The sequence below is a fragment of the Aegilops tauschii genome, chromosome 2 (assembly GCF_002575655.3).
Source record: "Aegilops tauschii subsp. strangulata cultivar AL8/78 chromosome 2, Aet v6.0, whole genome shotgun sequence".
Lineage (NCBI taxonomy): Eukaryota > Viridiplantae > Streptophyta > Magnoliopsida > Poales > Poaceae > Aegilops > Aegilops tauschii.
The window spans coordinates 602,848,655-602,876,146 of record NC_053036.3 but is presented as its reverse complement, the minus strand read 5'-3'; the positions used below and the strand labels follow the sequence as shown (position 1 = coordinate 602,876,146).

At 42.0% G+C, this 27,492-nt stretch overlaps 1 long non-coding RNA gene across 5 annotated transcripts in view; it reads left to right on the top strand.

Moving 5' to 3' along the window:
* The first annotated feature begins 273 nt into the window (after positions 1–273).
* Positions 274–27,492, top strand: part of LOC120973804 (uncharacterized) — a 30,608-nt gene continuing 3,389 nt past the window's right edge. Inside the window, exons 1-5 of one of the 5 annotated variants that reach the window (XR_005769262.3) lie at positions 655–1,903; positions 3,232–3,424; positions 3,532–3,748; positions 26,087–26,235; positions 27,342–27,478. This is a non-coding gene — a long non-coding RNA (uncharacterized lncRNA). Of the gene's footprint in view, positions 1,904–3,231; positions 3,425–3,531; positions 27,479–27,492 lie in introns of all 5 variants that reach the window. The other 4 variants (XR_006670693.2, XR_012203432.1, XR_012203431.1 and 1 more) reach the window with 4 other exon arrangements.

Genomic DNA, 27,492 nt, shown 5'->3' with positions numbered 1-27,492 from the left:
AAGGAATTTGATTTTTATAAAACAAATGAAAGTAAAATAAAAGCAAGAAGGAAAAGGAAAGGAAAACCAGTCAAGGAGGATTCTATACCTACTAATAAAGCAAGGTGCGTTTCTCCAATTTTCATCCGTTCACCATTGAAAATGTTTTTTTAAATCCGAGGTGGTACTAAATTTTTGTGGTCCATCTGCTAGAAAAGAAAAGAAATAAGAGTTTTGTCCAGAATTTGGTATGTGGGCCTGCACGCGCTAAGGCCCAGAGAAGCCACCCATTTAGGTCATGCCCACGTAGCTGGCAAACCTTATTTGTGACACGGAGCGGCATATAGTTGGAGCTTCGCATAAGTCGCCCACCGTTGGGCCGGCCCATTTACTTTTTTGTGTTCTTATTCTATTTTTCCTTTTCTTTTTCCCCTTCCAATTTACTTTTCTTTTTTTAGAATTTCGTTTTTTGTACAGGTTTCCGTTAAATCTTCAGAATTTCTAAATTTGTTCCATTTTCAAAAATATTTGAAACTTTAAATTTTTATTCTCGTTCCAAATTGTTCGAAATTCAAAAAATGTTTGCATTTTTTCAAAACAAAATTCCAAAATTGTTCGACAATTTTAAAATAATTTTCATTTTAAAAAATAATAGAAATTGGAAAAATATTCCTTCTTATTGAAATGTTCACAAATTCAAAATGTTCGTGATTAAAAACACATTTTTGAAAATGGTTCTGAATTCAAAATAAGTTTCCATTTTCAAGGATTGTTTACAAATTAAAAAATGTCAGTTTCTCCGCCTTAAAAAACGTCTTGTTTTCAAAAAAATGTTTGTGAATTTCAAGAAATGTTCCTATTTCAAGTTTTGTTTGCCTTTTTCCTGGAATTAACAAATTTTTCAAAAAAATACTCGCATATTTTATAAAAAAAATCAGGAGGTCACCACAACATCGACAAGGAGGCGGACCTGAAGTAAGAAAACGCAAGAGTTGGGTAGTGGCTGCCACTCCGACCCCCACTACTATAAAGATCTCACAGGCCAAACATGACCCGCGAGAACACCACAGCTCTCCGCTTTGTCGCCCCACTGTTCTGGAGACCATTTTGATGGACACATCAATTATCTCTCCCGATGCTTCTTACAAAAAAATCTCTCCCGTTGCAATGCATGGGCATATGTGCTAGTAACAAAAAAAAAGGAAAAACAAGAAAGAACCGTGAAGAAAAAAAACGTTCCCTAGCTACTTGGGCCGGCCCATATGCGGTTTGCTCGCTGCAATGCAATGGGCCTTGGGCCGCGCACGTCTATCCCGGTCTGCCCCCCTCGCTCGTCCGGTTCGTCTAGGAGGAAAACCCTATTTGCCGCTCTAGCAGAGCAAGGGATGATGCTAAAAAAAAAGCAGAGCAAGCTTTTAGATCCAAGCACGCCGCCGGCTTTAAAGACCTGGGGATGTAGATCGAGAGAGCAGTCAGGCGGCGGCGGCGACTCGCGAGTACAGGCACGACGGCGGCTGGGCATCGTCGGGTTCGGGAGTTGGAGGGGATGAGGGGGAGGCGGCGGCGCGGCGGGCGCCTGGGGTCTCGGCATCCGACCTCAGGTCCAAGCTGCCGACGGAGACTGCTGCGCCGCGAGCACGCTGAGAGCCTGAGGTAGCTGGACGACTGCCACGGCGATGCACAAGGAGGCGAGCCCGAGGCGGTGGGCGGCGGCGGATCCAGTCATGCTCCTCCTCGAATTCCCCGTCGTCGTGCTACCGAGGGCGTCTTCGCCCACATCTCCTCACGCCGGTGCGCATGGCGCCTCCTGCCGCTGGTTCCGCCTGCCGGTCGCGACGCGGTAAAAGAACAGAGCATGTGCTCGCGGCGGAGGATGCTCTCTCGCTGCCGCGGAACGCTCGCCTCGCCCGCCACCACGGACAAGGTAGACACCCTCCTACAACGTGATGTTGTTGCTTCCCAGCTATTTGCCGCGTGATGCTCTTGCTTCCCACTGTTTGCCGCGTGATGCTCTGCTACTGCTACTACTTTGCTACAGCTGCTAATTTGCCCCTCTAGAACTCACAAGGAAGATATAAATTTTGTGACTAAAGCATATTTGACCAGCTGTCCTGTTACAAAACATAGTTTTTTTTTCTAGCATCAGGCAAAGAATCATAATGTGTACTCAGTTCACAGAGCACACACACTTTTTTTTTAGGGAAACATATACGGAAATTGTGATTTGAAAGGACTATCAATCTACATAAATCATGGCAAAGTTCCCTACATTTTTCGGTGCGGGTTCATTGAGCTGATTCAAGATACAATCTGCTGCTGCTAATTTGCTGTAGTGCTGTTTTAAAGATGATGATGACAGATTACCACCATCAAGCATTTGCTAATGACGAGGTAGAAATTTTCTATAGTTGCTAGCCAATGGAAAAAGCAAATCAGCAAGAGTTCTACTTCTCGTTAGATGAATGCCAGAAATGGATTATTTCTTTAGATTATGAACATAGCACGTTGTGAAATACAACAATGTGTAGAATGTGAAGTTCAAAGAATGGCTGAAGATCATTATGGACAGGCTCAGCTTGCACCATGTCACTTGATTCGTCTATTTAGGTGGTGATGTCAGAAGAAGGTAAATTGTTAGGTTTTCGACATGTGTTATCAGTAGGTTCTCATACGGTGGCCAGCTATCTGTTCCTGAACGGTTTGTGGCAAGATAGTGGGAAAACACATCAGTTGTTCCAGCACTTATGATGAATGTTGCCCTCCTGAGAAGTTGATCAGCTCTTCTTGGTCTGACTAATCTTTGGAGGTTTCTTCTGTTACGCCATAGGTCCTCGACTTGATTGGAAAATGATAGTGTATTCTATCATGGAGAAAAAAAAACACAGCTAGCTAATTAGTACCTAAAATAATGGCTCTGAATAATCGTAATAGCTTGATTTATTAACTAGCCATCCACTCTTTTGTGATCTTGCAACTAGTTGAATTTGGTGAATGTTATTTCTGTATGTAATTGGCATGTGCTAGTAGAATGTTACTCCCTCAGTTCACATATATAAGATGTTCTACCTTTTTCTCTGATTCAGATGTATATAGATGCATTTTAGTGTGTTTGTTCACTCATTTCAGTCCGTATGTTGTCCATATTGAAATATCCAAAACATCTTATATTTGTGAACAGAGGGAGCATTTCTTTATGTAATTGGCAAGCGCTGTTGGAAAGTGACAACAGAAATTTTCTTGCTATTGCGGCAGGCAACAAAATGGAGCTATCCTTTCCATTAGCATATTCCTGAAGGATTTATTTTGCACATAAAAGTGATGGCTTGGGCCTTTGGCACCATGGCGGCATCAGTTTGCACGTTGTCGCTCCACTTGTATTGCTGGTTGCAAAGTAAGGTGCGAACAGTCCATCGCCGTATGTTAGGAGGTGAAACTTAAGCACTATGTAAGCTCAACAACTTGCTTCCAGTACAAAACACAAATTTGGATGAGGTTTGTTCAGTGCAACCCGCTTCTCATTCCTAAGCATTAATGCTTCTAATGATATTGCAGATAGTGAAAATTTCTCTAGCGTTGTGGGAGCTGCTGCTGTTGCATTTAAATCGGTTTGTCCAAATCGACAGTCCGAGGCTCCAGCTGATGCAGTCGCAACCCCACCTCTAGATCAGCTCACCACCCAACCAGTTACACTCAGTTATGTGTCAGTTTTGATTCATTCTACATAATTATTGGAACTCTGGAATGACCAAATCTCAATTCTGCTTCAAAGGTAATGATTCTGTTTTATCAACCACCCTAAATTTGTCCACAACTGATGTTTACGACATGGTTATCTATTTCACACATTCTTATTCTATGTATATTGTTATTATATTTTCATTTCCTTAGTTGTGTTGCTGTTTAGTTGACTGTTAAGTTTACGGTTATTTCCCCTGCAAAAAAAAGGTTATGGTCTTTTATTATTCCAAAAGAGAAAAGCATGTTTCTTTGTAGGAGACTAGCTGCTATATAGGCTTGCGTATTTTGTAATGTTTCTTTTACAAACATATGATGTTATAGAGTGTAGACACGGGCCTAGACATTTAGCCAAACCTACCTATAGCATTTCTAAAACGATATAATTATAACGGTTACATGTAAATTACGTGTGTAGATTTATCCCTTTTTCTCATACGCCTTAGTAGATTCTAAAAATATGGTGTGATGTATAAAAGTTTATGGTCAACGCTAGTTTAGTGTTTGGGTCAAATTATTATTTGAAAGTAGGGGTTAAAGTTTGCCAAGAAAAAAACAGATTATTATTTCAGATTGATAGAGTACGACAATATCCCACCCGGTCTTGTTTCCATCAAAAGTGTGTCCCCACTTTGTTGAAGAATACACCTACCATTTTGGTAGTGGGACTAACTCATCTCAGCGGTTTTGTTTGGGCCTCATTCCCCTAATACGCTAGTAATCGTCTCATTTCCCATATTTCCCTTAGTCTCACTCCCAATCACTTCACGATCCAAGGAAGGGAATGCCAGCAGCCATGGCGACAGTGTCCCCTTCGGCCATTCATGCCACTTGAGAGGATGAAGGCTCTAGTGACGTCACGCGAGAGACATCAGCGCAAGTGAGGTTGCCACCATCCTTGTTGCGACGACAAGGCCACAACAGGGGGTACAACGGGATGGTGGATGACGGCATTGCAGAAGGAGGTGCCGACCACTCATTTGACCCAGGGAAGCAAAAATAATGTGCAATGTTTTAGTCCCATACTGCTACTAAATAAGGATCTCGGTCGAGAGAATCTAGAGTATGGTGTGTGGTCTAGAAAAGGAGCAAGAGTGCACTCGAGCATGTTTAGGGGGAGGTATGTTCGGGGCGGAGGCCACATGGGGGAGCTATGCCCGGCTGGATGACCGTAAAGGGCGAGGGTGAATTCCTTCTTTTAAGTATAAAAGTATACCCCCTTTGTTCACTATTATGAGATATTTTGGATATTTTAATATGAACTACATACAGAAATGAGTGAACAAAACACACTAAAACGTGTCTATGTACACCTGATTCAGAAAAAAGTTAGAACATCTTATAATCGTTAATGGAGGGAGTACTAGAGAATAAAATCCTTCCCTAGCTAATGGTGGATTAACAAAACTGAGTCTGAAGAGAGAGAGGAACTATTTGATCCTGCACATTGGAGCATACAAAGGAAGCATCGACACCAATATATTTGGTGAGTTATGTTGCACAGGGTCGTGCACAATACTGATAGCACCTGTACTCTCTGACAACAGAGGAGTAGGTGAGTGACAACACCTGTACTCTACAACAGAGGAGTAGGTGTAGTGATAGGAAAAAAAATCCTTAAGCTACCATCATATGCCTTTGTTGTCAAAAGAGCCATAGTTTGCAACTCAGCCTTTGCACTAGAAGGGAAAAGGGCAATCGGTTTCTTTGTCTTCTAGGCAATGAGAAAACCATCAAGAAAACACAGTAAGTAGAAAGGGACGTGCGAACTTGAGTTTAGGAAGAAGAGAGACGGTGAGACATATTTCCACGAAGATATCGTAGAACAGGGGGTGACTCAAGTGGATAAAAGTGAGAGTAGAGACAAAGTGACTTAGACTGAGAACGTGATATGAAATGTCTGGACGAGTGACATCTAAATAGACAAGACTCCCAACAAGATGATGATAGCGTGTCAGATCAAACAAAGGTGGATGTTGAGCTCCATGGGAGTGTTATGCCACTTGAGAGGATGAAGGCTCTAGCAACATCGTGCAAGAGGCATTGGTGCTAGCGAGTTTGCCACCATCCTAGCCACGACGACAATGCCGCAGAGCATATAGTTGAGGGTAGAGTAGAAAAGTGGAGCGACGGCGCCGCAGGAGGAGGTGCACTCGAACGGGGGGCACTACACTGCAGTCTGTTTCTTCTTTCGGGCGAGTGCGAGACAGATAGACAAGGTTCACAACAAAATGTCGATAAAGCGCCAGATCAGACAGTAGGTCAACGTCAGTAGCAGGGAGGTGAACATTGAGCTCCATGGGAGTCTCAACATGCGCTCATTAGTAAGAGCAGCGTGAGTAGGAAGATCCTAAATTATTATTTTTCAGCATGAAGGGACCTCAATCCCAAGAAAGTAGCATAGAGGGCCAAAATAAAACATAAGAAACTGCATACTAAGACATGCCTTAACAAAGGCAATATACTCACTGTCTGCGTCAGTGATGATCATGTCATCAACATGTAGAAGAAGAGTCCTACCAAGAATAGAAAGGAGGACAAACAATGTCGGATCATGAGCACTCGATGAAAACCAGCAGTAGCCATCATAGAGGCAAAACGCTCAAACCAGGTGTGAGGGGCTTGCTTAGAGCCATAGTGAGAGTGACGAAGACGAGAAAGCATGTCATAAGGAGCAGCTCACCATTAAGAAATGCATTCTTAACATCAAGCCTAGAACAGATCAGTGGCGAACAGAGGCCACAATAAGAAGTGTGCAAACAGTGGTGAGCAAAAGTCTCATTGTAATCAGGACCATGCTCCTGCTGAAAGCCATTACCCACAACTCGAGCTTTGTAACGCCCAAGAGAACCATCAGAGTGAGTCCTAACCTTGTAGACCCACCAAGTGATGGGACAAACACGAGGAGGAACATATACAATATCCCACGCGCCGATGCGCTCAAGAGCAGTAGTCTCCTCTGCCATCACAAGGTGCCATTTGGTATGAACAACATCACAATAAGAAGTTGGCTCAAGAACAACATCGCCAATGCTTGGAAGACCTAGGCGGTCAATAGGCCAAAGCGGACGAGGACGCAAGCCATAAGTAGGCTGAGACGGGGAAGATGGCACATCGGTAGACGCATCCACAACACGTAGACGTCCTGTATAGAAATTAGGAAAAGATGGAAGAATACGAGTTGGAATCATCGGGATAAACTCAGGTGATGGAGACAAGGAAGCCACCGGTGATGAAGGTGTAGTATCATGTGATAAGTGAGGTGAGGAAATTATAGGAGATGATGGCGTTGGTTCTACAATAATCAGAGAAGCAGGAGCAGTACGATGACTGGATAAGGGTTCAATAGAAGTGGTAGGAGTGTCGGGAAAATTGTGGAAAGAGATATACTCCACCTAAAAGGCCGAAGAAGATGGACTCAACAAAAGTCATATCCCGAGAAATAGGCATACAACGATGAACATGATCCCAAAATGATATCCCTTATGCTCATCGTTGTATCCTAAGAAGACACACTCAATAGACTGACAAGTCAATTTGGTGCGTTCACGAGGGGCAAGGACGTAGCAAACACAACCAAACAATTGAAGCGCCGAATAAATGATCAAATAGACGGTCGAAAGGAGCGTCACCCTGCAGAGCAGTGGATTGCTAAAGGTTGATGAGATAGATAGAAGTGGAGACAAACTCGACCCAAAAGTGTGACGGAAGAGATGCGGTGACCATAACGGACGAGTCGTCTCAAGAAGGTGACGATGCTTGTGCTCAACCACGCCATTTTTAGCATGAGCACCAGGATAAGAGAACCAAAGTCTGCTAAAAAAGGATTCCACCAGAGTCATCATAGAACACATGAATAGGTGTAGAGAATTGAGTGTGAACCATGGCAGCAAAAGGCTTATAAGACCTCACTACAAGAAGAAATAAAGTATATCAGGTGTGTCGAGAGAAGTTACTACCGAAGGCAAAGGGAGATGGACCCCTGAGATCATATTGAACAAGGTCGGAAGGATGACGACATTGTCTTGCTATGAGTATAAGGTAATTGGACCGTGGATTAGAGACATCATCGGAGACGGATCCAAGTAGACCACGTCGAACTAAGGATGAGAGATAACAAGTGATCCAAGGGGATGATGCCAATCCTGAAAATAACTGGTAGACAAGGCAACAAAGGCAGAGACTGGCGATGGTGGCGGCAGAGGGACTTGATCTAGCATCCCACGTGCCTATGCACTCTTCGTACCCCACCGATTCGGCTTGGCGTTCTTTTCCTGTTTGCGGGTTGTGGGTCACGCACTTGATTAAGCACCCCAGGTTCTCCTACTGCGCCCTTGGCCTTGACTTTAGGTAGCGCCTGTCCTCGGCTCGTCCCGTGCATAAACCAGGTACGCGTCGACTGTCCGAGCTCCTGCTCACCATTGGTGGTGCTCGAGCGTGCGGTTATGGTGTCGCACATAAAGGGAACACGGGATGTGGGATTGAGACAGTACTCATAGCAGCCCGCAACAAGGCAAAGAATGCCCATCCAGACTGGCAGGGAGCAAAGGTGGGCACAAAGGTGGACGTTGACTCGAAGTCTCAAAAGTGCGCTCATCAGTAAGAGCAGCACGAGCAAGAAGATTTTAGATATACTTCTCTTAGGAAATAAGGAACAATCTCAAAGAAGTAGTGAAGAGGACCAAGATTCAGCAGTGACCTTATCACTAAGAGCAGCACGAGCAAGAAGATCCTAAATGTACTTCTCTTGGGAAATAAAGAAGCCATCAGAGGTAGAAGAAACCTCAGTTCCAAGTAGTGAAAGGGACCAAGACCAGACATTAAATCTATTCACTAAGACGAGCCTTCAAAAAGGCAATGCACTCAAAGTTGTTCGTAGTGATGATCATGTCATCGACATATAGGAGCAAAGCTCGACCACGAGCTTAAAGATGGATATAAAGTGCAGGATGATGAGCATTTGGCAAAAACTAGTTGCAGTCATCGCTGAGACAAAAACCTCAAACCGTGCACGAGGGCTAAAGGCATAGAGAGAATGACAAATACGGCAGATCATGCCATCAGGGGAAAATATCTATGTGGTGGCTACATGCAGACCTTCTCATGCAACTCACCATTAAGAAAGACATTCTTGACATAAGCTAAGAGACAAACCCGTGGCGAGCAAATATCACAACGAAAACTGTGTGAAGAGTGGTCATGTAGGCCATATGAGAAAATGTCTTGTCGTAGTCGTAGCCATGTTCCTATTGAAAGCCACAAGTCACAAGACGAGCTTTGTAAGGCAAGGGAACCATCAGAGTCTAAATCTTGTAGACACACTTACAGTATACAAGTGATGGTTTGAGCATGAGGAGGAAGGGAAATGAGATCCCACGTGCCGGTGCGTTCAAGAGCAGCAATCTCCTCTGCCATTGCATGCCGCCATTTGGGTGAACATGGTATCACAGTAAATTGTATTGAGAAGAGCAGCGCCAGAACACCCATAGTGATCAATAGGTGGAAGCGGGCAAGCGCAGAAGCTAGGTTGAGCTGGAGGTAGTGCGTTTCCAACAGAAGGAGACATAGTAGTGGAGGGAGATGGCTCATCGAAAGATGACACATCAGAAGAATCCACAAGATGCGGACGGCTAGTGTAGTAAAGAAGAGGATGCGGGAGAATCACTGGGGAAGTATTAGGGGATGAATGAGGTGGGGAAGCCGCAGGTGATGATGAGGTACAGGGAGACACATTGGAATGGATCTAGGAGGGCAAAACATGAGTGATAGCTATATCGAAAAATACTAGGAAAGAAATATCCTCAATGGGAGAGGCCGAAGGAGAGGATGGACATGGATAGAAAGGACGAGACTCGTCAAAAGTCACACCCTGAGGAATGCGCATTCGCCGATCGATAGGACCCAACACACAAAGCGCTCAGTAGCCATGAGAACGATCAACAGACACTCGAGAGGAATGTCACCTTGCAAAGCAAGGAAGGCTGACTGTTGACGAGGTAGGTGGAAGTAGAAATAACCTCAACCCAAAAGTGAGGTGAAAGAGAGGTGTTGATCTTCAATGCACAAGCCGCCTCAAGAAGTTGACGATGCTTACGATCAGCAAACCATTCCGAGCATTTGGACCACGACATGAGAACTGAGAAAGTGTGCCCTGCTCAGCAAGGAATCCGCACAACAAATGATAGATGAACTCGCAAGCAAAATCTTCATGGAAGACACAATTAGGAGTGGAAAACCCGACATGAAGCATGGGGGCAAACTTCTTACTGATGGATAAGACCTTACTACAAGAAAAGCATACAATATATCCATGTGTGTCGAGAGAAAACATATGCTCCCTCCGTTCGAAAATGGATGTATCTAGATATATTTTAGTTCTAGATACATCTATTTTTATCCATTTCTGCGACAAGTATTTTCGGACGTAGGTAGTATAAAGATAATATAGTGGCGATGGTCTCCTTTTGAGGCAAAGGGAGCTCGACCACAAACATCAAAATGAACAAGATAGAAAGGATGAGACATAGTCTCGCTATGAAGATAAAGTAATTAAACCTGTTTGCCAAGCTGACAAACCTGGCAGTCTAAAGACACATCGCTAGAGATAGATCCAAGAAGACCACTTCGAACTAAGGATGAGAAACAATAACCACATAAGTGACAAAGACGATGATGCCACAAAGAGACAGTAAACGAAGTAACCGAGGCGGAGGGACTGGCAACAGTGGCAGCAAAGGGAAGGTTAAACAAGTCAAGCTCCTAGAGGGCCTAGGAGTTACAACGACGATGGCCAACACTAAGTAAAGCATCCATCTGAGGATCCTAATAAGAACAAGAGTTAAACTAAAGAATGACTGTACAACCAAAGTCGACAATCCGACCACCTGAAATGAGCTGCATGGGCCAAGGAATATGAGCAAAAGAATAACATGAAAAGACAAAGTAATAAGAGTGCCTCGATTGTCGACTTGGAGGGAAGTTCCATCAGCAGTAAGAACATGAACATGAGAATCTGAAGGTCGAATAGCTGACAAACTCGAAGAATCATAAACTATTTGAAAATACGTCCAGTACCAAGGATTCATAGAGGTGTACTTGGTTGTGTAAAAGTGGTCACTCGGTACTAGAAAAATCAGTAGCAAAACCTATTGATGGAGAACCCAAAGAATCAGCTAGTAGACATGGAAGTCGCCTAATCTCTAGTGTAGTCATTGTCTCAACTGAAGAGGTTGCCGAAGAAGTATTGTGCGATGAAACTAGAAGTAGCAAGTAGGTGTTCTGTTAAAGATCAAACACCCCAAAATATTTCTCGTTCTTCTTTGTTTAGTTTAATTTGGTTTTTGATCGCTTTCTTTTGTGTTCCTTTGGTTTTTTTTGCTTCCTATTGTTTTTTGTTTGTTTGTTGTTTGCTTTTAAAAGAAACCCTCCTTTTGTTCTTTTGGTGTTTTGAAGTTCTTTATTTCTTCGTTCTCTTTGCTTTTTCTTTGGAAGTTTATTTGTTGCCTCTTCGTTAAAACTTTGGAAATCTTTTATCTTTGCGTTCTTTCTTGCCTTTGAGAAAAACCAAATATTCTAAATTATTTATGTTGTGTTTCTCTGAGTTATTTGCATTTTATGTTTCAAAAAATTCAAAAATATTTCTCTTTCGTTGTTCTTTTGTTTTCTTTTGGTTGTTCTTTTTGACTTTTCTTTGTTGTTTTCTTTTTGTTGTTTCTTTCGTCTTTGTGTTTAAATTGCAAAACCCAAAATTTCCAAAAAGATTTTTCATTTGCATCTTATTGAGTCTCAAGTGTTTGTAGTGTTTTTTTTACTTCCTGTTGTTTCTTTTGTTTGTGTGTTGTTTGCTTTTGGAAGAAACCCAAAAAGATTTCTTTTTTCATTTCGTTCTTTTGAAGTACTTTGAGAAAACAACAAAGATATTTCTTCGTTCCTTTTGCTTTTTCTTTGAAAGTTTATTTGATTTCGTCTTAGCTGAATCTTCGGAAATCTTTCATCTGTGCTTGTTTTTGCGTTCTTGTTTGCCTTCTTTGAGAAAAGAAAAAAATCCAAAAATATTTTTGAAGTGTTTCTTTGAGATCTTTTTTGCCTTTTATGTTTTAGAAAATCCAAAAATATTTCTCTTTTGTTGTTCTTCTGTTTTCCATTGTTTTCTTTTGGTTGCTCTTTTTGGCTTTTCTCTGCTGTTTTCTTTTTGCCGTTTCTTTCGTCTTTGTGTTTAAGTTGCAAAACCCAAACATTCCAAAAAGATTTCTCGTTTGTGTCTTAGTCTTAAATGTTGTCATTGTTTTCCGTTGGTTATTATTTTTGGCTTTTCTTTGCTGGTTTCTTTTTTCATTTCTTTCGTCTATGTGTTTAAGTTGTAAAATCCAAACATTCTAGAAAGATTCTTGTTTGCGTCTTATTGATTCTTAGTTGTTTGAAATGTTTTTTTGCTTCCTATTTTTTTCTTTTGTTTGTTTGTTGTTTGCTTTTAAAAGAAATCCAAAATGATTTCTTTATCTTATTATCCTTTTGATGTTATTTGAGGAAACCACAAAATACTTTCTCGTTCTTTTTGCTTTTTCTTTGGATGTTTATTTGATTGGCTCTTTGTTGAAACTTTGAAAATCCTTTTCCTTTGCTTCTCTTTGCCTGCTTTGAGAAAAACCCAAAAATTCCAAAATCATTTCTGTGTGTTTCTCTTACTTCTTCTTTACCTTTTATTTTTTAGAAAATCCAAAAATATTTCTCTTTCGTTTATCTTTTGTTTTTTCTTTGTTTTCTTTTGACTGTTCTTCTTGGCATTTTTTTGGTGTTTTCTTTTTTGGTGTTTCTTCCGTTTTTGTGTTAAGTTGCAGGCGTTCAAAAAAACATTGCAAAACCCAAAAATTCCACAAAGATTTCTCGTTTGAGTCTTAAGTGTTTGTAGTGTTTTTTTTCTTCCTATTGTTATTCCACAAAGATTTCTCGTTTGAGTCTTAAGTGTTTGTAGTGTTTTTTTTGCTTCCTATTGATTCTTTTGTTTTTTGTTCTTTGCTTTTAAAAGAAACCCGAAAAGATTGCTTTGTCCTTTTGTAGTTTTGTTCTTTTGAAGTTCTTTGAGAAAATAATAATATATTTCTTTGTTCTTTTTTGCTTTTCCTTTGGATGTTTATTTGATTTCCTATTTGTTGAAACTTTGGAAATCTTTTATGTTTGCTTCTCTTTGCATTCTTGTTTGCCTTATTTGAGAAAAAACAAAAAATCCAAAATTATTTCTGTTGTGTTTCTCTGAGTTCTTTGCCTTTTATATTTCAGAAAATTCAAAAATATTTCTCTTTCGTTGTTCTTTTGTTTTCCTTTGTTTTTTTGGCTGTTCTTTTTGGCTTTTTCTGTTGTTTTCTCTTTGTTGTTTCTTTCGTCTTTGCGTTTATTTAAGTTGCAAAAGTTAAAAATTCCAAAAAGATTTTCTCGTTTTAAGTGTTGAAGTGAACGAATTTCTGATTGGCTCTTATGTGCTTTATTGTTGAACTAATGAAAAGACCAAAAATATTTCCCTCGTCTTCTCTTTTGTACAAATTGTCCAATAGTAAAACCTGCAAAACCGGAGAACCAAAAGAAGTAGCTACTAGACACTGAAGTCGCGTAATCTCGAGTGTAGTGAGGGGCTCAACTGAAGAGGTTGACAAAGAAGCACAAGGCTATGAATAAAAACTAAAATAAGTAGGTGTCGAAGTTGTGTAATATCTGTTCCTCCTCGATCCGGTTTGGCGTCCTTCCCCTGGTTGCAGGTTTTGTGCCACGGACTTGATGTTGCATCCCATGTTCCCTTTGGTGGCCCTTGGCCCCGGTGGCAGGTAGCGTTGTGCACACGTACTGTGGGTTAGACTAATGTTGAGGAAATCGTTAACTGGTAACTTCTCGCTTAGCTTGGGAGTAGTGATTAATCATTGAATCGGTTTATTAACTGGATTAATCGGTCAACCACTAATTGGTGGAATTTTCAACTCAATAGAAGCAAATTTTGCATGGAGGGAAAATCTACATTGCAAATAGGAGGCAAATGGCACCATTTTCTTTTCTCAATAGATCACAAACATGTATACAACAACAATCATCCATGTGGGCATCAAAAGTCATCAACAAACATGTATACAACAACAATCATCCATGTGGGCATCAAAAGTCATCAACAAACATGTATACAACAACATTTTTTGCTAATTTCTGCCTGTGTTGCAACTCTGAGAGATGGTGGCCACACGATGACGACAGACAGAGGGAAGGTGACGGCCTCCGCGCTGGGCATCTGAACAGGCCGGTTGCCGGAGGTGGTAGGTCATGAAGGAGGGGAAGTAGTGGCGCGTAGAGGGAGAAGAGGAAGCGGCGACACACAGGGGAGGAGGGGAAGTGGCAGCACGCCGGCGAGGACCTGGTTAGTCGCCATCTAGGTCGGGAGGGGATGAGAGGAGCAGGAGGGGTTCTAAACCCTAGCTATTTAGGAGTGGGAGGGTTTATGGGCCAAATAATTAGGCTTTGTTTGCCCACAAGTTAACAGGCCAGCAGCGATTAATCAGCTTGACAACAAATTAGTTGGTCTAATCGACCTAGCAAGTTAACTCGATGAATATGTGTTATTCGAGTCGGCCCCGATGAGTAGCGATGAACTGGCCAATTACCTGATTAATCGGGTGAATTCTTGAACAGTTGGTTAGACATTGTGGTGCCGACTGCCCCTGCTCTTGCTTCGCCGATAGGTGGTGCTTGAGCATTCGGCTATGGCGCGGGAACACGGGTTTGTGGGATCGATACAGCGACAGAGCAACTTGTAGCTAGACAAAGGATGCTCAACCGGACTGACAGGGAGCGGAGCATGCACGGGGGGTGTGGTGGAGGGGTGAAAAAGCCGTCGGGAGCGGACCGCCGCCGCCATTTAGCTTTTGGACCTGGAGTTGAGCGGTGAGGGGATGACGATGGGGGGAGCGAGGAAGGCCGGAAGAGGGCACCGAGAGGAGAAATGCATCATCCACCCTACGCTTGTGCATTAGCCGCGACGGCGGGCGGTTGTGGGCAGATCCGGGTTTTGCACGTGGATCTACTACTCGGGATGACATGACATGCTTCTTGAGTGAGGTGTCACAACTATTGGGCCGTGTGGGTGGGTTTGGAGAGTCCGTGTTGTGCTCCGGTTAAGCCTTCATGAAGAAACGAACCAAGTGTAAATCAAAAGGCACATATTGAAGAGTAAAAATATGATTTTGCACTCTGGAGTGCACGAATGCACGAACGAGGCATCAACATTAATATGCTTGGTGAGCTCATGCTTCATATGGTGAGGTGCAATCCTGATAGCACATATACTGTATGGTGTGATAAGAGAAGAGTAATGTAGTGATAGAAACACCAAAATCCTCAAGGTCGTTAATGAACGACACCGGGTTTGGAGAGAGAGGGAAGCCGTGAGCTATGCTCTGTCTGAGTCTTTGTGAAGAAACGGACCAAGTGTAAATCGAAAGGCACATACTAAAGAGCAATTATCTGATCTTGCACATTGGAGCACACGAAGGACGCATCAACACAAATATGCTTGGCGAGTTCATGCTTCACAGGGTCATGCGCAACACTGATAGCATTTGTACTGCCTGACAAGGAAGGCGTAGGTCTAGTGACAAAAACACCAAAATCCTCAAGCAACCGTCGTAACCAAGTCACCTTGGTTGTCAGCAGAGTTATAGCTTGCAACTCAACCTCTGCACTCAAAAGGGAAAAGTGTAGTCTGTTTCTTTGTGTTTCGGGGAATGAGAAAACCATCAAGAAAAACACAGTAAGTAGAAAGGGACGAGTGAACTTGAGCATAGGATTAAGAGAGACGGGGAGAGGTAGTTCCACAAAGATATCATAGAACAGGGGGAGGTGACTCAAGTGGATGAGAGTGGGAGGTGTCAACAGTGACCTTATCACTAAGAGCATCACAAGTAAGAAGATACTGAATGTACTTATCTTTGGGAAATAAAGAAGCCATCAGAGGCAAAAGAAACCTGAATTCCAAGGAAGTAGCAAAGAGGACCAATATCAAACATAAAAACTATTCACTAAGACGAGCCTTAAAAAAGGCAAATGCACTTAGAGTTGTTGGCAGTGATGGTCATGTCATCGACATATAGAAGCAATGTTCGACCTTGAGCTGAAAGATGGATATACAGTGTAGATCATGAGCATTTGGCAAAAACTAGTCGCAGTCATTGCTGAAACAGAAAACTCAATTCGGACGATACAGGCTAAAGGCATAGAGATAGCGACGAAGACGCCAGATCGTGCCATCAGGAAAAAGATATCTAGGTGGTGGCTACATGTAGACCTTCTCATGCAACTCACGATTAAGAAAGACATTCTTGACATCAAGCTGAGAGACAGATCAGTGGCGAGCAAATATCACAGCGAGAAGTGTGAGAAGAGTGGTCATGTAGGCCATATGAGCAAATGTTTCATCTTAGTCATAGCCATGATCCTGTTGAAAGCCATGGGTCACAAGACGAGCTTTCTTACGCAAGAGAACCATCAGAGTCTAAATCTTGTAAACCCACCTACAAGATACAAAAGTGATGGGATGAGCATAGGGAGGAAGGGAAATGAGATCCCACGTGCCGGTGCATTCAAGAGTAGCAATCTCCTCTGCCATCGCATGTCGCCGTTCAGGATGAGCATGGCGTCACGGTATGTCGTATTGAGAAGAGCAGCGCTAGAATACCCATAGCGATCAATATGCGGAAGCGGGCGAGCGCAGAAGCCATAAGTAGGTTGAGCTAGAGGCGGTGCATTGCCAACAGAAGGAGATATAATAGTCGAGGGAGATGGCTCATCGAAAGATGACACATTAGAAGAATCTGCAAGATGCGGACCCTAGTGCAGTAAAGAAGAGGATTGGGGGGAATCATCGGGGAAGTCTTAGGCAATGAACAAGGTGGGGAAGCCGCAGGTGACGATGACATGGGGTCTACGGCAATAGTACAAGAAGACACATTGGAATGGAAGAGGGCAATACGTGAGTGATAGGACACATCAACACCAATATGGTCGGTGAGTTCATGCTTTTCAGGGTCGTGCGCAATATTGATAGCATTTGTACTGTCTGACAAGGGAGGAGTAGGCCTAGTGACAAAAACATCAAAATCCTCAAGGAACCATCGTAACCAAGTCACCTCTGTTGTCAATAGAGGTATAGCTTGCAACTCAGCCTTTGCACTCAAATTGTAAAGCGTAGTCTGTTTCTTTGTCTTTCGGGCAATGAGAAAACCATCAAGAAAACACAGTAAGTACAAAGGGACGAGCGAACTTGTGCATAGGAATAAGAGAGAGACGGTGAGAGGTAGTTCTACAAAGATATTGTAGAACCGCAGGGGGGTGACTCAAAGTGGATTAAAGTGGGAGTAGTGACAAACTGACTTAGAATGAGAACGTGATATGTCTGGACGAGTGACATCTAAATACAAGACTCCCAACAAGATGACGGTAGCGCGTCAGATCAAACAAAGGCTCATTGTCAGAAGCACAAAGGTGGACGTTGAGCTCCATGGCAGCGTCAATACTGACTATCACTAAGAGCGGCACGAGCAAGAAGATACTGAATGAATTCTCTTAGGAAATTAAAAAGCCATCAGAGGTAGAATAAACCTCAATTCCAAGGAAGTAACAAAGAGGACCAATATTAGACATAAAAACTATTCACTAAGACAAACCTTCAAAAAAGGCAATGCACTCAGAGTTGTTGGCAGTGATGATCATGTCATCAACATATAGAAGCAAAGTTTGACCCTGAGCTGAAAGATGCTATAAAGTGCAAATCATAAGCATTTGGCAAAAACTAGTTGCAGTCATCGCTGAGACAAACACTCAAACCGGACACGAGAGGCTAAAGGCATAGAGAGAGCGACAAAGACGACAGATCGTGCCATCAGGAAAAAATATCTAGGTGGTGGCTACATGTATACCTTCTCATGCAACTCACCATTAAGAAAGACATTCTTGACATCAAGCTGAGAGACAGACTAGTGGCGAACAAATATCACAGGAGAAGTGCACGAAGAGTGGTCATGTGAGCCATATGAGCAAATGTCTCATCGTAGTCATAGCCATCTTCATGTTGAAAGCCACATGTCACAAGACGAGCTTTCTAACGCAAGATAATCATTAGAGTCTAAATCTTGTAGACCTACTTACAATATACAGGTGATGGGATGAGCATGGGAGGAAGGAAAATGAGATCGCACGCGTCGGTGTGTTCAATAGCAGCAATCTCCTCTGCCATCACATGTCGATGTTCGGGATGAACATGGCGTCACGTTAAGTCGTATTGAGAAGAGCAACGCTAGAATGCCCATAGCAATCAATAAGTGGAAGCGGGCGAGCGTAGAAGCCATAAGTAGGTTGAGCTGGAGGAGGTGCGTTGTCAACAGAAGGAGACATAGTAGTCGAGGGAGATAGCTCATCGAAAGATGACGCATCAGAAGAATTCACAAGATGTGGACAACTAGTTTAGTAAAGAAGAGGATGAGGATGAATCGCCTGGGAAGCCTTAGGGGACGAACGAGGTTGGGAAGCCCCAGGTGACGATGACGTGGGGTCTACAATAGTTGTACAGGAAGACACATTGGAATGGATGGACAAGGGCAATACAGTATCGGCAAAAGCCAGGAAAGAAATATCCTCAATGACAGAGGCTGAAGGACAGAATTGACGTGGATAGAAAGGACGAGGCTCATCAAAAGTAAGGAAGACTCGAAAAGACACTCGAGAGGAATATCACCCTGCAAAGCAAGGAAGGATGACTGTTGATCAGGTAGGTGGATGCAGAAACAACCTCCACCCAAAAATAAGGTGGAAGAGATGCGTTGATCTTCAATGCACAAGCTGCCTCAAGAAGGTGACGATGCTTAGCAAACAATTCTGAGCATCAGGACCACGGCAAGAGAACTGAGAAAGTGCGCCCTGCTCAGCAAGGAATCCGCGCAATAAATGATTGATAAACTCGCAAGCAAAATTTGCATGGAAGACATAGATAGGAGTGGAAAACCGGGTATGAAGCATGGCGGCAAACTTCTTACTGATAGATAAGACCTCAATAGAAGAAAAGCATAAAATATATCCATGTGTGTCGAGAGAAATCATCTATAAAGATAATATAGTAGCGATGTCCTCCTTTTGAGGCAAAGGGACCTGGACCCCAAACATCGAAGTGAACAAGATCAGAAGGACGATGATACACAATCTCGCTATGAGGATAATGTAACTTAACCTGTTTGCTAAGCCGACAAACTGACAACCTAAAGACACACCGCCAGAGACAGATCCAAGAAGACCATGTCGAACTAAGGATGAGAGACTAGAGCCACACAAGTGACCAAGATGATTCCAAAAGAGCCGGTAAACAAAGTAACCGAGGCAGAGAGACTGGCGGCGGTGGCAGCAAAGGGAAGGATAAGCCAGATAAGCACCAAGAGGACCTGGGAATTACAACGTCGAGGGCCAACACCAAGTAGAGCATCAGTGTGAGGATTCTAATCAGAACATGAACATGAGAATCTGGAGGTCGAATGGCTGACAAACTGGAAGAATCGTAAGTTATATGAAAATACATCCAGTACCAAGGATCCATGGAGATGTACCTGGTTGTGTAAAAGGTGGTCACTCGGTACAAGAAAAATTAGTAGCAAAACCTGTTAATGTTGAACCAAAAGAAGCCGCTAGTAGATACTTACGTCGCCTAACCTTCGGTGTAGTCAGGGTCTCAACTGAAGAGGTTGACAAAGGAGTACTGGGCAATGAAACTAGTAGTAGGAAGTAGGTGTTTTGTTAAAGATCGAAAACCCAAATGTATTTCTGGTTCTTCTTGTTTGGCTTCATTTGGTTTTTGATCTCGTTCTTTTGTGTTCTTTATGGTTCTTTTCCTTCTTATTGTTTCTTTTGTTTATTTGTTTGCTTTTACAAGAAACCACAAAACATTTCTTTCTCCCTTTTTTCTTTTGAAGTTCTTTGAGAAAACAACAAAAACATTTCTTCATTCTTTCTGCTTTTTCTTTGGAAGTTTATCCAATTGCCTCTGTGTTAAAACTTTGGAAATCTTGTATCTTTGCTTGTCTCTTTGCGTTATTGTTTGCCTTCTTTGAGAAAACCAAAAATTCCAAAAATACTTCAGTAGTGTTTCTCTAAGTTCTTTGCCTTTTATATTTCAAAAAATCCAAAAATATTTCTCTTTCATTTTTCTTTTGTTTTCCTTCGTTTGCTTTTGGTTGTTCTTATTGGCTTTTCTTGCTGTTTCTTTTTGTTGTTTCTTTCGTCTTTGTGTTTAAGTTGCAAAACCCAAAAATTCCAAAAAGATTTCTTGTTTGCATCTTATTGAGTCTCGAATGTTCAAAGTGTTCTTTTTGTTCTTTTTTCTTCCTATTTTTTCTTTTGTATGTTTCTTTCTTGTTTTCTAGAAACCCCAAAAGATTTCATTGTGCTTTTGTTCTTTTGATGTTCTTTGAGAAAACAACAAAGATATTTCCTCGTTCGTTTTGCTTTTTCTTTGGAAGTGTATTTTATTGCCTCTTTGTTGAAACTTTAAAAATGTTTTTTATCTTTGCTTGTCTTTACATTCTTGTTTGCCTTCTTCGAGAAAAACAAAAATTCTAAAAATATTTTTGTTGCGTTTCTTTAAGTTCTTCTTTGCCTTTTATCTTTACGAAAATCCAAAAACATTTCTCTTTCGTTGTTCGTTTGTTTTCCTTGTTTTCTTTTGGTTGTTCTTTTTGGCTTTTCTTTGCTGTTTTCTTTTCATCATTTCTTTTGTCTTTGTGTTTAAGTTGCAAAACCCAAATATTCCAAAAAGATTTCTCTTTTGCTCTTATTGAGTGTCAACTATTTGAGGTGTTCTTTTGTTTTTTTCTTCCTATTTTTCTTTTGGATGTTTGTTGTTTGCTTTTAATAGTAACCCCAAAAGATTTATTTGTCCTTTTGTTCTTTCGAAGTTCTTTGAGAACAAAATGAATATTTTCTCGTTTGTTTTGCTTTTTCTTTGAAAGTTTATTTGATTGCCTATTTGCTGAAACTTTGAAAATATTTTATCTTTGTTTCTCTTTACGCTCTTGTTTGCCTTCTTTGAGAAAAAACAAAAGTTCCAAAAATATTTCTGTTGTGTTTCTTTAAGTTCTTTTTGGCCTTTTATGTTTCCAAAATTCCCAAAAATATTTCTCTTTTGATGTTCTTTTGTTTTCTTTTGGTTGTTCTTTTTGGCATTCTTTGCTGTTTTCTTTTTGTCGTTTATTTCGTTTCTGTGTTTAAGCTGCAAAACCCAAAAACTCCAAAAGATTTCTCGTTTGTGTCTTATTGAGTGTCAATTGTTTAAAGTGTTCTTTTTGATTTATTTTTCTTCCTATTTTTTCTTTTATTTGTTTGTTTTGTTGTTTTCTTTTAAAATAAACCCTAAAATATTTCTTTGTCCTTTTGTTCTTTCGAAGTTCTTTGAGAAAACAACAAAAATATTTCCTCGTTCGTTTTGCTTTTTCTTTGGAAGTTTATTTCATTGCCTCTTTGTTGAAACTTTGAAAATATTTTATCTTTGCTTCGCTTTACGTTCTTGTTTGCCTTTGAGAAAAAACCAAAATTCCAAAAAAAAATTCTATTGTGTTTTTAAAGTTTTTTTCCTTCTATGTTTTCGAAAATCCAAAAATATTTCTCTTCCGTTGTTTTTTTGTTTTCTTTTGGTTGTTCCATTTGGCTTTTCTTTGTTTTCTTTTTGTCGTGTTTTCGTCTTTGTGTTTAAGTTGCAAAACCCATAAATTCCAAAAAGAATTCTTGTTTGCGTCTTATTGAGCGTTAAGTGCTTGAAGTGTTCTTTTTGATTTTTTTTCTTCCTATTTTTCTTTTGTTTGTTGTTTGCTTTCTAAAAGAAACCCCAAAAGATTTCTTTGTCCTTTTGTTCTTTTGAAGTTCTCTAAGAAAAGGAAAAAATCTCGCTCTTTTTCTTTGAAAGTTTAATTGATTGACTCTTCATTGAAACTTTGAAAATCTTTTATCTTTGCTTCTCTCTGTGTTCTTGTTTGCCTTCTTTGAGAAAAAAACAAAAATTCCGAAAATATTTCTGTTGTGTTTCCTTGAGTTTGCCTTTTATATTTCTGAAAATCAAAAAATATTCCTCTCTCGTTGTTCTTTTGTTTTCTTTGGGTTGTTCTTTTTGGCTGTTCTTTGTTGTTTCTTTTTATTGTTTCTTTCACCTTTGTGTTTTAAGTTGCAAAACCCAAAAATTGCAAAAAAGATTTCTTGTTTGCGTCTTATTTAGTTGAACTGTTGTTTGGATCACTCTTCGAACCTCCTAACTGTTTGGATGTTAATCCCCTCTTGATTACTTCTTTGTTTTTTTTTATCAAATTTTAGTCCTTGACGATTCTCACTTGGATTATTTGAGGTTCTCTAGAAACTTGGATTATCACATATGTTTAAGCATTAGCGACTTATCTGCTATTAATCTTTGTTTGTATGATCTCTCCTATTTAATTTCTTCTTCGTCTACGTTTTCAACAATTCTGGTTTGCATTTGTGTCCTTTTGCCTAGAAACTTGGATTATACGTCTTAACGGGAGTGTCTTCATGATGAGTTAGGATTATAGTTATCCTATTTCTTTTCTTTTCTTCAGGGTTTAACTTTGTCATGAATTCTGATTTTGATTTGTTGGTGTTCTTTGAAAATTGGAATTATAGGGTTGGTAGACTTCGATGATCTCGTTTTGGTATATATGTATGTATGTTTTCTTTGGATGCCAGAGAAACGGAGGGTAGTAGTCACGTAGAGATGAATCAATGGTTAGAGAGGTTTTGTTTTTGTTAATGGCTAATTTGACTTCGATGATCTCATTTTGGTATGTATGTATGTCATCTTTGGATGCCACAGAAACGGACGGTAGTAGTTTCGTAGAGATGAATCAATGGCTGGAGTGGTTTTGCTTTTGTTAATGGCTATTTTGATTTATTATGGTTCAACGGTTCTTTTATTTGGTCAGATCTTCTTGGATGATGTTTTGGTGTTGAATTGGAGTTTAATTATTTGGATTATATAATCCCTTTTGATTACTTCTTGTTTGCATAGTATAATTTAGTCCCTTATGATTCTTACTTGGATTATTGGTGGTTCTAAATATGGCTTGGCGGGAGCAACTTATTTGTTAATCTATTTTGGATGAACTATCTTTATTTAATTTGTTCTCAGCTTTCACCTTGTATGTATCCCTTGCATATGTAGGGTTGGGTACTCTCAGATATGCATAGAGATAAGGTTCTTCAAGGGCATCATCATATTCTTCACCTTCTAAAGATTCATCTTCCTCCTCGTTGCCGCCATCGTCATTTTCCTCCTCTTCAGGCGGTGCGGCGGTCTTCCCCTTTGTAGGAGGAGCGCGGCTAGCCGCAGTCACCTTCACTGGCTCCAGCTCGAGCAGTGCTGCCATCGCTGGGCTCAGAGCTTGCCCGAGCAGCAAAGGTACGGATAGCAAGGCGGCGAAAGCCACGAACTACTACAAACATCAACAAGTCAAGGCAGGACGAAGAAGAGAAAGAAAAGCCACTATGAATCTTAAGGCCACACGGCCCCGGGCTCCTTACCTCACTTGAGGGCTGGCAGCACTAAAAGGCTCCATTATGACAGTGAGCGGAATTTTGTTTGGCCCTAGATCTCTTAGGGTGTCGATGCGGGCTCGCAGCTCGTCGTTGCTGAGCTCTCGTGTCGTTGCTTGAGTCGGATCTTAAGGCCCCATGTAAAGATACATGGGGTGAGCCCGAGTGGCTGGACTCGCCGCGCGAGTCCACGTCTTCAAGACTTGCTCCCCGGTCAGCCCGCGATCGATCAGCCCCCGGGCGTTGCTGGATGTCTTCTTCATCGGCTTCCAAGATCTCTCAGACGCTTGGGTGGCTCATTGATGAAGGGTGGCAGATCTCTTGCGAGCCCCGAAGCATAGAACCAACCCTTATGCCAGTTGCAGACTGACTTCGCCAAAGCAATCTTGAAGTAGTCCGATTCAAGCCGGAGCTGGAGGTTGGCGCCTTCAAGGTCGCGGATATCATCGCCATTCTTCTGGACCTTCACCATGAAGTAGTATCAAAACAACTCGAAGTTCGGGTTCGTCCCAAGGAAGCATTCGCAAAGGGTGATGAAGTTGGCGATGTGGAGAATGGCGTTGGGTGTCAAATGATGCAACTGACACGCGTAGGAGAACAAAAGCCCGCACACAAAGCTGTCCAACGGGAAAGCCAAACCTCGACAAAAGAACTGCTGGTGCAACACTCGCTTGTGCCGGCTGGTGCCAGGATGGCCACGGCCCCGCCGTCCTCCATTGAAGTACCTCCCAAGGCAGCAGAAAGTCGTCTTGAACCAACGCAGTGGAGAACCACTTGCCTGTGGTCTCGCCCGCGTCCTCGTTGGCGGAAGCGTTGTCCTTCCGCTCGTCAGCGGTGGTGGCCTTGGGAACGGTCCGGCCACGACCTCGACCGCGCTCTCCCTCGCCTCGCACCATCAGCGGCTGGCTTGGGTGGAGAAGGAAAGAAAGGGAGGGCTCGAGGAGCAAGAGCTTGCGACAATGGCGGTTCCGACAGGGGAGGGAGAAGTAGTAGCGGGATCTGCGAGAGGAACAGAGGAAGTGGGGAAATGTCTCTCTCCCCCCTCTTTATATCCCACCGGGAAAGCCAAGCAACGGCTTCGGTAGGTCGACATGTGCCCCATTTCCTTCGTGGTTTCCCACTACGCAGGATGTGGGCGCGGAGATCCAGCCATTATCATCATGATGCAGCGGTCAAAGCGGAACCGACTGGCCATCTCCCTATCTTTTGACAGTGATGACGGGATGTGACAAAGCCAGTGGCAGCGACGCCTAGGTTCCTATGGCTAGCAATAAATGATTTGAAGAAGACTTGCCACCGGAGGCCGTGCAGCCATGAAGCTGCGAAGACGCGACGCTGGAGGCCATCCAGCCGTGAAGCCGCATCATTGCAAAGACGCGGGCTGCGAAGCCGTGAAGGTGAAAGATGCAAAGCTGCTAGATCGCGGCACCACAAAATCAGGAGCTACGAAGCAACAGAGATGCGTCGCTGGGGGCCGCGCGATAGCCAAGTACATAGATTTTGAGGTCGGGCTACCGAGAGCTAGACTGTCTCCATCACTGAAAAAGAGCCTGCCTAGATTTCGTTCTCAAGGCAGCAAGGCTCCACAACTCCAGACAAGCTCGGCCGCTACTGACGGTACAATATACCGAGGGTGGCCCGTCCGCCGGGAAGCTCGAGACTTGGCTGGCTTCAGGGCCCAAGAGGCCTAGCGGCATCCTTACCCAGCGATTGGTCCAGGGGTCTAGGCTTGGAGATAAAATTTATCCTTGGTGTGCAAGCCAAGAAGCTCTCACACTGAGGTCAGTTAGGACCCCTATCAACCCTAGCTCTCTCCCCTTTATAAGGCGAGGCTAGGGGTAGTTCGAGGCATCTGTTCCATTGCTCAGACCCTGATAGCATTCATCATCCTCCACTTGTAACCCCCTCGCACGAGTGCTCCCACATCAACCCAAAACAAAGCAGGAGTAGGGTATTACCTCGATCATGAGGCCCCGAACCTGGGTAAAACCCCCGTGCGAACTCCCTTTACTTCTGACTACGGTCTGCACCCTAACTGGGTCACTGACGGTTTTCTGCACCATCACTGGTACTCTGGTAGTGAGTTGGAATCTGTTTAAATCGTATGGTTTGCGATATATCTCTCTAGGTTCGGTCCATTATATGTACCCTTGATCCATGTGTTGGTCTTCTGTGCCTGTCGATTGCACGATATATTTAGGAGGTTTGGTCTCGTGGGCAAACCTTTGCTCTTTAACTGAGTCAGGTCAGTGCCTTTTCGGTGGTTTGTTCGATTCATTTGTGTTGGCCTCCATGTGTTGGTTGCGCAGGACTGAATCTGGTATGTGGAGATCATGTCGAAGGGGGTTTGAGGAAGGTCTGATTTGAGTTCATGAGTTTCATCATTCATCATTTAATAGGAGGTGGATTCAGTGTCCTGATTAATTCTTATTGTAGCAGTTGATCTTGCTTTTGGTATGTGTGTATGTTCTCCTTTAGTTGCAGTAGAAGCAGGAGGGTAGTAGTTCTGCAGAGATGAATCAAGGCTGGAGAGGTTTGGTTTCTGTTCATGGCTGATTTGATTCGTTATGGTCAACTGTTATTATCATCTGGTCAGATCTTCTCGAAGTGGTGTTGAACTACTCATCAACCTAGAACTTCGTGATTGTTTGGATGATATAATCCCTTCTCGATTCAGCTTCTTCATTTGCACAGTACTCCCTCTGTAAACTAATATAAGAGCGTTTAGAATACTAAAGTAGTGATCTAAATGCTCTTATATTGTTTACAGAGGGAGTACAATTTAGTCCATGATTATTCTTACTTGGATTGTTGGTGGTTCTCCAGAAATTGAGATTATATTATTTGCTGCATGGCCATCATCTTTTTGGTTCGGTTTTGGTGTGGACCAGTTGGTTATTGGGTGAACAAATTTCACAGGTAAGGAGTAACATTTTTCACTCAACCTTGATATGAGAAGTGTTAGTTCATACTACTGTCCTATTTGGTTTAGATAATTCAGTTCCTCTATTTGGTGCCAGTTGCCTTCAGTAAAAAAAAAATGTGTTCAAAGCTAGCAAATATTATGCAACTTAACTAAAAAAAAGCAGTTGATTAATCTCTTTTCAACCTTAACATAGAAGATTGTGATATTTGTTTGATTAAACCTGTGAAGAAAATTCAGGTTCGTACAGATTTTTGTGTAGATACTCTTTGCTGCTTGACCATGATCTTTTTTGTTTGGTTTTGGTTACTGTGGGGACAAATTTTATAAGTAACATTTTACACTAAAACTTGATTCAGATAGTTCAGTACCTCTACTTGGTGCAATTGGACACCAGTACCTTTTTGTGTGTGTTCAAAGCTAGTTAAAACTATGGAACTTAAATATACGAATCAGTTGATTAATCTCTTTCAAACCTCACCTGTGAAAATTGTGATTTCTGTTTGGTTTAGCCTGTGAACAAAATTCAGGTTCCTACAATTTTAAATTAATCTAGTTTCTGCATGTGAGCTGTATTGTTTTCAGGTTTTGTACATGACCTGTATTATTGGTCTTGTTATTTTTATGTTGGAAAAGTCTGAGATTTAGATTGTTGATCTGCTTCCTACAGATCTCTTTGTCACGAAATGTACTGGTGGTCTTTAATCTGTTTTGCACAATGCACAGATGTTGGTGTCCATAGTGCTTACTACATGAACATGATATTTGGAGTCTTACTTTAATGGAGTGCTAATCTGATCATGCTTGGAAAAGGGATATCATGATAGGTTTTGTTAGCCTGGGGCTTGTCTGAAACTGTTGTAGTCCTGTAAATACAAAAGTAAAAAGTGTTGAATGGGAACAGTAGTAGGTGCCATTGTCATCTGGATTTATTAGTCTGTAGTAGGTGTCATTGTCATCTGGATTTATTAGTCTGTAGTAGGTGTCATTGTCCTGGTAAAAGATGGTCTGAACTCTGAAGCTAGTAGAAACTACTGGTTCAACATTTCTTTTCTTGATTCAGATAATTCAGTTCGTTCATTTCTTAACATTTTGCCGCTAGTACAAACTACTGAACGTACGCCATCGCTGCCACGCCCGTGCCGCCCCGCCTCTTCCGACTCCGGTGGCAGGTCGGCGGCAACCGACGGAGGTCTGACCACGACAGTAACAACGATGGAAACTGCACAATCTCAGAATGTAAGTCCTGTCTC